General features: G+C 51.7%; 1 pseudogene across 1 annotated transcript; it reads right to left on the bottom strand.

The window, feature by feature from the left end:
- Window positions 1-230: 230 nt before the first annotated feature.
- LOC145722116 (protein argonaute-2 pseudogene) lies at window positions 231-9,776 on the bottom strand (annotated as a pseudogene). The gene is made up of 3 exons (XR_014146143.1): window positions 8,910-9,776; window positions 8,611-8,774; window positions 231-4,517 (listed from the first exon to the last, which is right to left on the bottom strand). The product of XR_014146143.1 is annotated as a protein argonaute-2 pseudogene (transcript).
- Window positions 9,777-10,781: the final 1,005 nt, after the last annotated feature.

Raw genomic sequence — 10,781 nt, 5'->3', positions numbered from 1 at the left:
GGAGCTCCATGGTGGCCAATATCCATGTCCCTCCCCAAATCATCAAGTTAGACAAGTGCACCTCTGCCCCTTCATCAAAGAGCTCTGCATGCCCCCTTGACATTTTGCAGCAAATCCTCATTAAAATATTGTCCTCCCACTTCAAGGGGGAGGGGATATCAATGCTACCTCTCCATGGGAAGCATATTATAGAATTTGCAGACACATTTCAAAGCCACCCAGCCCCTTGGAAGTGTCTCCAGAATGCATGTTCTCCTTCACCCCCTGGCCACCACCTTGGTCTGGGGCCTCTCTAACTCCCATTGAGGCTTTTGAAACAAATTCTTTTTTGGTCTCGCCACCTCCAGCCTTCCCTCCAGGCCTTCCATCACCAACGAGGATGTTCATAACACAAACAGGTCCAGTCACTTCCTACCTGGACTCCTGAGGCAGAGCCAGAGCCACGGGGTCACGAGTCTGGCTTGCAGCTTGCTTTCCTCCTGCCTGTGTAGCCTCCCTGATGCTGCTCTAGTCACATTGCATCTCAAATTCTCCTCTCTCCTTCCTGTTCTGCTGCCTTTGCACACGCTGGTTTCTCCACCTGCAAGTGCCCCATCTTCTTCTAGAGTATCCTAGCAAACTCCTATTCATCCTTCAAAACCCAGCTCCAATCTCACAGCCTCTGTGATGCCATCCTCAACTCGTTTGTGAACAGAAAATAGGAGCAGACTGGGGCACCTGGGTGGCTCAAGCAGTTGAGCATCCAACTCTTGGTTTCAGCTCAGGTCACAATCTTGCAGTTGGGAGATCAAGCTCCACATCGGGCTCTGTGCGCAGTGCAGAGTCTGCTTCAGATTCTCTCCCCACCCCCTCTGTCTCACTCACTCTCCCTCTCTCAAATAAATAAAATAAATAAATAAATAAATAAATTTTTAAAAAATAAAAATAAAATAAAATTGGAGCAGACCAGAGCCTCTCAATCTTGGCCGCACATTGGAATCATCTGGGGAGCTTTAACATACATTGGTGGTGGGGTGCCACCCCCAGATGTTCTGACTTAGCAGACTGGGTGCAGCCTTGGCATGGGACCTTTTAATACTCTCCAGGAGATTCTAATGTGTAGCTAAGGTTAAGAGCTACTGGCATAGACCAATGGTTCACGGTATGGCTGCCCAGGAAAGTCACCCGGGGAGTCTTACAAGACAGCTTTCTCCCAGAGCCCCACCTCAAACCTATGAAATCAGAAGCGATAGGTGTAAGGCCCAGACAACGGCATGGACCCTTTATAAACCTCCCACCCCAGATGATTCTAATTCATAGCCAGGGTGGAGAAACACCAGGATGCTTCTCGCTTACACTCAAAACATGACATGTAGAGCATGCTCAAACCCTCAGTCTAGATTTCGATTTGTAGAAGATGATCTTTATTCTAGAAGTGAACAAGGTCACAAGTCTGTTGGGTTTTTATAGAACATATCACAAGGCACTTTACAATTCTAAAACCAATAAAGGAATGCAAAATATGAATAATTTAAAAATCAATTTCCTACACATAATAGATCCTCAATAAATATTCATCGAACCAGTTAATAAGTCAATCAATCAATACAGGTGTAGTTTTAGAGCTGCCCAAGATACTTCTACATCTCCCCGGTAGACTGTGAGTTCCCTGAGGACAGGCCTGAGGACCCTAGCCCCCAAGCAAGGACATTTGGGTGAATGAAGCAATGAATTGACACGCAAAGCAAAAGGGCTCTGAATGCTCTTGGCTATCTCTGTATTTCCTAGGTGCGTGATGAATTTCTAAGAGAACAGAGAAATGCTAGTATGTCATTTTTATTGAAAAGATGACAATGTAGCAATTTAACGATAGAAAAATCACCTTGCCTAGGTTATTGTGCTTCTTTGGAGGCCTGGGGAGAAGCCTAGACATGGCTTTTCAACTCAACAGGAAGCCACAGGCTCACAGCCAGCCCCTGGCCATGCATGGACAGGCTGATCAAGTGCCCAGCACTGCTTCATGCGCTGCCCGCCACAATGTGGTGGCTCAGCCTTTCCTAAGCAGTGGGGATATGACCTCTACTCCATGACCAGTAGAGGGTGGATGATGGAATCATGGCCTGTGCATCACCCCTGTCTTGTGATCTCAGCTGCTTTGGCCCCTTGATTGCAAGAATATTCCTTCCCCAGAGCACCCCACCTGCCCAGTGGTAAGGAGCAATGGCTCTGGGGTCAGACAGAGCAGAGTTCTAGGGCCTGATCCACCACTTGGCTGTATAACTAGGGCAAACCACTGAGCCTCTCTGAGCCCCAGTGTCCCCACCTATAGGATGACATCACTGTAGTACTTGCCCGGAAGGTCATTAGGAGATGAAAATGGAATGATGCCTGCAGAGCTTCATGGAAAAGGGCTCAGAGTTTGACAGGTGACAGTGCAGAGGCCTTGGTAAGCCTTGGTTTTTGCACCTGTAAAATGGGACTGATTACAACTCATCATAAAACCATTGCAATGTACCAATGCTGAGAAGGGCCAGCCATCATGACTGGCTTACCCTGGGCCCTCCCTATTAGCTGCCAGCATTAATTTCACCTTTCTAAGATCATGGTTTTTAATAGCTGCCACTTATAAGGATAAGGAGCTGACACTTCTCCCAGAAAGGGTGTGCTCATGGTTTGTGTGCCAACAACTTCCCGGAGGCTTGGAGAGCTCTCCTCCCACCATCACAGGCCCCACCAGAAGTCTGCTGCAACTGTGTTCTAATGGGTAGAAAAGCATGTGGTCCAAGGGAGACAGGACAGAGAGGGGAGCTGCCCATCCCCTCGACCTGCTGCTACCAAGGCTGGAGGGAAGAACAAATTCAGGTCCCCATGTGGAATGAAGGGCCATTTTCTCACATATAACCTTTTTTATTTTTTCTTTTAGGAAACACAGGACTCTATTTTAATAAGCAGCTTATAGATTTTGGCAAACCGTATTTCCTACGACAATGGGGTCTCATACAGGTCTGCAGTTCAAAATCCAAGTTTGAAATCTGGGACGGAAGGCATTCTGGAAAATGGAGAATCTATTAAAATCAATGACATCTCATGTTCGATGCTGGCTGTCACGGAAGGGCTGGGCATCTGTTGGTCTGAGTGTAGCTGGTCTCATGTGAATCCAACTCGGTACACAATCGTAAACACTAAAACATGTCAAGCAACGTACATGGTGCCCAGGTGTCCTGAGGAACCTGGACTGCCTTTGCCAACGTTTGGTGGTCTCGTCCATTACTCTGCCTGGAGGTATGGCTTCCTTCAGCACTGTCATGTTCTTTGTCCACCAGGTGGTACCCCGCCCGGAAAGCCACCAGGTGGGCGTAGTATGCTGGTGCCGGGATGGACACGGATCGCGTGCGGCGCACATAGGTGTGACACAGCTAGTAGGTGAGAATCTGCAGCTCGTTGGAAGAGAAACGATTGTCATCCCAAAGCATGTGATAGTGGGAAGGCCTGCTTGTTCCCTGGATGCCAGAGTGACTACACAGGTGGAAGTCAAACTCGGTCGGGTGGGTGATGTTCATGTCCACAGTTGTGCCTGCTGGAATGTTTCCACTTTTCCCAACCCTCTCATTCTTGTCGGTGCAGAAGAGCTGCATGTGGTGCCTTTTCTCTACCACTATGAAAGTGATCCCTGGCTGGTAGTCCTTTTCTAACTTGACACATGCCTTGCGGAAGGCCAGCAACTCATGGTGGAGGACCCGCTAGAACTGGCCCTCAGAGACGCCGTCGCGGTAGAAGATGATGCACGTGGGCTTGAAGCGCGTGGACTTGTAGAACTGGATGAGGAGCTCACGGACCATGGTGGCCAGGTCCTGGATGATCTCCTGACGGTGCAGCTGAACCCGCATAGTGGTGCAGTAGCGGTTGGGGTGCGCATCCATGCTGCCCATGACGGCGGTGATGGAAGGCTTCTTCCTGTCCCCAGCGGGTGGGCGAGTGACTTCGGCCCCCAGAAAGATGATGGGTTGCTGGAACACGGGCGGCCTCCCCTGGGGCAGTAGGATGCTGTTCATGCCTCCCAGTTTGACGTTGATCTTCAAGCAGAGGTTGGACAGGGTCTGTGGCGTGGTCCTCTGCACGTTCTTCATCTGCACACACTGCGTGGCCATCCCCAGCACCCACATATAACCTGAGCCGACCAAACACCAACCAAACACCTCCTTGCCCTGACCCCCAGAAGAAAAGCAAGAGTCCACAGGTGGCCCTCTTCTAGAACCATCCCAGCCACTGCCTTCTCCTCCATACCCCTGGAGCAACGTGTGGAGCAGGTGGGAACATGGGACAGGAACAAGATGCTGGGTCAGAGGGACAAAGGCTGGACCCAGCTGTTCCCAACACTCCTTCCCAAATGCACACATGAGCCCTGGTACAGATAACAGAAAGGAAGTCAGAACATTCCTTTGGCAAAGAGAAGCACTGTGGCATCCTCCAGCACCCCATATGCACTCAGGCAGCAATGTCCTTGAAGAAAGGTCAGCTGGCCATCTTCTCCCATTCTGCTGTAGGGACAAAAATCAGCCTTCATCCCCAGCCAGGGATGCAGCCGTCCAGCAAATCACAACTTTCCTCAAGAAGTCAGGACCAACCATCCCTGTCCCCCAGGCAGCCCTGTAGCATCCCAGAGTAGAGAACCAGAAAGGAGAAAGGTTGGTAGCGTGTCAGGAGGCATGAGCACGGCCAGCTGTGACCCTGGGCTTACCCTCTCTTGCCTGTGGAAAGTGGATAAAGGTCATTCATACTGCTTATTCACCACCCTGGGTACTTCGGGTGCAGGGAGATCAAAATGTGCCCTCACTCTGCAAACTCTGGAGTGCTGGGCAAGAGCTAGTCATCATTCCCAGCCCTCTCTCTGGTTCTCAGGGCATCCCAGGCAGAGGAGGGTAAACTTCAATCTGGGCTCCTGGGAGCAGTAACTCAGAGCAACTCTCTACAAACGTGAAATTTCTGCAGTATCTCTTGTTTGATCTTCAGGGTTCCCACAGACTTTATATTTAATTCATAATATCTTAGTTTGTTTTAATAAAATGTTGTTTTGAATTAGTTACCATCTGGGAGATTAATGCATCTGGTAAATCGACGCTCGAGAAAGTTGACCAGGGAGTCAGCCCCTCGGTGCCGCCAGTGAAGGCTGCTTCCAGCCACGAGAGGTGAAAAATCTCAACATGCCTCCCAGCAGGCAAGTACAGTGGCCCCTCCCAGCCCAAGTGGATCTGGGATGTGTTTTGGTGAAACTCTCTGAATGACTTCTTCCCCGGATTAACATGGAAACCAGGCCTCTCGGCTTGGCCTGGGGGAAAGAGCTTTGTGAGAGTCATCTGGACATAGAGTCAGGGGACAATCAACTCTAGCTACCGTTCTCCAAGAAAAAAGAAACTGAGGTCAGCCAGAACCACGCCATTTCTGCCACCCCGTGGTGATCCCATTAAGTCTGAGTCACAGCGTAGCTGGGAGCCCAAGTGGGGCTGGTCTTGTATGAAGTTACAAGAAAGGGGGGGCTGGCCTCAGGTTGTGAGGAGTGCTCCCCCGCCCACATCCCAGGCCCAAATGCACCCTAAGAGCAAAGCTGATCCACCACGGTGATGACAAAAGCTCCCTTCTGGGCTGCCAGAAGAAGTCCCAGAGGGCCCAGTTTCCCAGAATATCTGCCTGCATACACTTGTCTCCTGTCTCTCAAGAGCTTAGATCCAGGAGCCAGATGAGCCTGGGTTCAGATCCCAGCATGGAGCCATTGGCTTGGCCATTGGGGTCTCTGGGAGGAGCTCTGGGAAATTACCAGCTCCCTGGATTGGACCCCATAGCCACCACCAAGTAAGCACCTCAGAGAGCTGCAGGTAGCCCACTTGTTACCAAAGAGGGGGGGGTCTTCTCTGGGACCAAAAGGGAATCACAGGTCTCTAAGAACCTGTTAGCAGATCTCCCTCCTCCCCTTGTGGAATCCCAATGAGACAGCCATGTGCATCCTCATGAGCAGGGGGGCCAGCCCCCCTCCCATCGGGGTAGGGCCTTAGGCAGAGAGCACACATGGGGCCATGAGAAGGAGGCACCTTTGGGTCCCCAGGGCAAGAGCTGACCCCAGATGTGGCCTGCCAAGAAGCCAGGGTTGGCCGGGACCTCAGGGTCATTCAGCTCAATATCACTATTTCACTTGGACATTAAGATGTCATGTTTGTTAATTTGTCCTAAATCAACACAAACCTGTCTTGGAACCCTCACCCAAGAGGAGGGGAAGCGATCCAATACTATTGTGTTGGGTGGTCAGACAAGAGCTCTGGGAAATTCACAGAGGGGGTTTCGGGTCTTCAGGCCACAGCAGCCCTCCCTGGGGCCTGGGCATCCAGCCCCTGTGGTTGTGTGAAGGTGGGCAAGTCTGCTGTTTCCGTGCCACGCCTGAGTAGGGGGCCCCTGGACATCCGTGATCCAGCTCTGTGGGGCCTCCAGACAGCCATGCCCTTCCATGGCTACTCCGGGAGATGTGTGGGAAGGGGGACCGCTATTTACAAACCCTGACCCAGGCTGGTTCATGGTCTACTTTCAGAAGCCCACCACTGTGGGACACAGCCCCACAGCTCCTGACTTCCTGGCTTTCAAAACACATGCCTGCGTTCTTTATTCTCTCTATCCAGCATCTTCCACTCTGGGCCCCGCACCCCGAAAGCTGTTAACAAACCCCGGCTTGCATGGAGAAAGTTCTAGAAGGATATTCACTGAACAGGGGTGGGGCCAGGGAGGAGCTGCTGGGTTTTCTCTATCAGTACTTTGAAAATACTTTTGTGTACTTCAAATGGTTTATTAGTCATCATGTGTTACTCTCATTCAATTTTTATAAAGAAATAAAATGAATGGGCGCCTGGGTGGCTCAGTTGGTTAAGCAACTGCCTTCGGCTCAGGTCATGATCCTGGAGTCCCTGGATCGAGTCCCGCATCGGGCTCCCTGCTCGGCAGGGAGTCTGCTTCTCCCTCTGACCCTCCCCCCTCTCATGCTCTCTCTCTCTCAAATAAATAAATAAAATCTTAAAAAAAAAAAAAAAAAAGAAATAAAATGAATGACCTTGTTTCTTACCAAGAGGAGCCTGAGGTCATCAGACAGAGGCCAAGGGATCAGGTGTGCTCTCCCCGGCAGGTGGGAGAATGGAGATATTGGTGACCAAGGTTTGACGGTGCAGGGTTCCTGGCTGAGCCGTTTGCCAGCTAGGGATGCGGGCAGGCTGCAAAGGCCCTCAGAGCTTTGGTTTCTTCCTCTGCAGGGTAGAAAGTAATTGTCCGGGGCGCCTGGGTGGCTCAGTCGTTAAGCGTCTGCCTCCGGCTCAGGTCATGGTCCCAGAGTCCTGGGATCGAGCCCCGCATCGGGCTCCCTGCTCGGTGGGGAGCCTGCTTCTCCCTCTCCCACTCCCCCTGCTTGTGTTCCCTCTCTCGCTATGTCTTTGTCTGTCAAATAAATAAATAAAATCTTTAAAAAATAAAAATTAAAAAAATAAATAAATAAATAAAAAAGAAAGTCATTGTCCCTGCCTCCAGGTTGCCATGGAGATGAGTGGGCCACTGCGTGCCTCATGCGTGGAGCAATACGGTGGGCTTATCACCATCATCTTCATCATCATCATGGTGGATCCTGCCCCCAGACTCCATCAGAGACCAGCGTCCCGGGTCGCCCCTGAACAACTCTGAGATATCGAGGGGCTTCTCATCCTCTCTGTCTCCCATCCTCACCCCCCAACCGGGACTGTCTTCGTGATTGCAAGGCCCCTTGTTCAACATGAAAATGTGGGATGTTTGTGCAAAAACCAGGAGGCAAGTGCCATTAAAATTGCTAAAATACCAGGGCGCCTGGGTGGCTCAGTCGTTGGGTGTCTGCCTTTGGCTCAGGTCATGATCCCGGGGTCCTGGGATTGAGCCCCGCATCGGGCTCCCTGCTCAGCAGAAAGCCTGCTTCTCCCTCCCCCACTCCCCCTGCTTGTGTTCCCTCTGTTGCTGTGTCTCTCTCTGTCAAATATATAAATAAAATCTTAAAAAAAAAAAATTGCTAAAATACCAAACTTGCTTCTTTCTTCCACGATACCCTCCGTCTCCACTTGTCATGGTGTTTTTATTTGCTATTTAATGCCATTCTAACTACACCATTCAACATCATATTGTGCAGTGGCAGTTTTAAATGCAAATATAAGGCCATTTAACTCGTATATGGAATCATCGAAATCACACTCTTCATATTTTGCAGTTTGTACGCAAAAGTATTTTCGTCCTTTCCAGAACAGTAGAAACACTGCACTAACTCAACAGTTTTTATGTCGCTCCTTGACATTCCACCCACACACTTCTGAGTGAGGAGGACGGGAGGAAAGGGAACCATGGGTGCCCTGTGTCTCCACTTCCTTCTGTGCCCTCACTTTCCCTGTAAGCGATTGGCTGACACAGGGAAATAACCTGAGTAAGAATAAGAGACAGGGTTCCTTGGTCATTCACGTTCCCTAGAACCCCACTGCCTTCTTTCTGCATTCCAAGCAAGTTCTGGTTTGATTGCAAAGTGTGGCCTTTCGGGGTGTCATTGCCCTTGCTCACCCCGTCCTTGGTGTAACACACGTGTCTTGTACTCACTTTGAGTCTCACAGAGCTCCTGTGCCTCGGGGGACCCCCTGGAGTTCTGTGCTCACGGGGCTTTGAGAACGCTGTAGGCAGGTAGGACAGCAAGGAATAACTGACACGTGCATTGACGGACCTCCTCCGGTCCTGCGCAGGCTCCACAATCCCATCAGATTTCACTTGCAAAACACAAGTTCAAAGACAGGATTATTAAAATTTCAAGATGGCAGCAGAAGAGCATTAAGTCAAGCTCCCGCCCTTCTGAGCCCTGGCTCTGCTGTGAAATGGACACAATGTGCCCTTGGCTTGCCTACGTAGGGGCTTGCGGGGGCGCGGGGGGCACACCACGTGCAAGCAAGGTGCTGGAAATGCTCGTGAGCCACAGCTCCCAGGAGAGAGCAGGCCTGCGCCCTGAGTCCAGCAGGCGCCGAAAGAACAGCCAGCAGGGCTGGGACAGCAGGGAGCTGATCTGATTCCAGATGAGCCCGAGCGACACAAAATCCATTTCTGTTCAGGCTCAGAACTATGCTCGATAAGCCAGCAAGCTCTGTGCCACGCGTTCCTCTGGGGAGCCGTGAGGCTGTAGACTGGACGCCTGTGTCTGCGGTCCAGCTCCGTTGGGTGGGGAGGTCAAGGCCGGCTGGGTTGCTCAGAGCTTCTGCCCACGGAAGGTGGGTTTGGCCAAGTGTGCTGGGACCACCGGCCGTCCCGTGGCTGCAGATCTTGGAACTGGAAGTCGACGATGGATATCTCAGGTGACAGCTTTTCTACTCAGCTGTTCTTTCCTCGGTCACGCATTTCCCTTGAACAAGCCCATCCCCACCGATCAGGGCTCAGCCGTGGTGTGAGGACACAGCGGAAAGCCTTTCCCCAGGTCTGCTGAAGGTTCTGGCATTGGTCACGCTCCTGCCTCAGAAGGTGATTTCACACTCCCTTCTCTTCCGACCAGGAAGCAGGCGGGCCCTGTGGGCACAGGAACAGGGAGGGACTCGGGTCACACGGCACAGGGAGTCTGGGCTGTTCTGCGGGGCTCTGTCAGCTCACCCGGCAAGATGGAAGGAGCACCAGACTGAGATCCAGGAGGTCCCAGTTTCTCCACCCAGAGCCATGGGACCTGGGTCTGTCAGTGACACGGAGGGAAGCCACGTAACCCTTGTACCTTTCCTCAACTGTAAGCTGGACTGACGGTGGCCACAGGGCACTGCACAAATCCTCACAGCTACCTCGAGAGGGGGCGGCCCTATCCTACTTCATATGGGTGCACCTGAGGCTTAGAAAAATTATGTAACAAAAACATTACCGTCGCAACTTTATACATGAGGAAACTGGCTTGAGGTCACTCAGCGGAGCTGGGGTCATGCCCAAGTCTGGGCAACGCCTAAGTCCACGCTCCAACTCAGACGTAAATGCCAGGAACAAATGAGCTCACACATGTGACAGGGCATCGTAACCTTTACTGCAGGACAATGTGGGTGACTGCTGTTCGTTTAAACACAGAGGGTGTCTCATGGGCCATTGTTATGAAGAAAGGGGCAGTGTTAGGTGAGAGTTCAGCCTGTCCACCTCCAGTGCCCCTCAGAGCCCAGCCCAGACTGAGACATCAGAGACATTCAGTCAGCGTGATAAATGAATGAATGAACGAACGAGCAAAGACCCACACTCCTGTGCTCTCCCTCTTCCTTCCCAGCCCCCAAGAGGGCAGTGCTCAGACTCCACTCCTCACTCCTCCCTTCTTTCTGGAGGCTGGTTGTTCCCTGTGTACTCGCCATGCCTCACGTCAGCCTCCACACATGCAGGAGACATCCCCCAACCCCAGCTCAGCTCTCCCCGACCCCAGCACGCATGTCTCCATTTCTGTGAGGACCATTCTGCCAACTTCATGCCTCCCTCTCCCTCCCAACTTCATGCCTCCCTCTCCCTCCAGCCCACAAGTCTTGTCCATCCTCCCATCCCCACATTCTCAAGCCTCCATGTTCTTGTTGCTCACAATGTTGTAGCCTGGGCTTCAGAATCACAGGGGTCTTAATTCCAGCGCAGGCATTATGCCCCAGCTCCTCATCTGATGATGATGCCCCTCCCTATATCAGAGGGTGGTGGGGTGTGTATGAGTGCTTGGCATGCTGGGGCCCCCTGGCCTGACCACTCCTAGCCTATTCACACCAGTGTAAAAGCAACCAGTCAACATG

This window comes from Leptonychotes weddellii, chromosome 6 (genome assembly GCF_054177405.1).
Source record: "Leptonychotes weddellii isolate Sample4059 chromosome 6, ASM5417740v2, whole genome shotgun sequence".
NCBI lineage: Eukaryota > Metazoa > Chordata > Mammalia > Carnivora > Phocidae > Leptonychotes > Leptonychotes weddellii.
The sequence above is the reverse complement of the archived record's forward strand: the minus strand, read 5'-3'. Positions and strand labels throughout refer to the sequence as shown.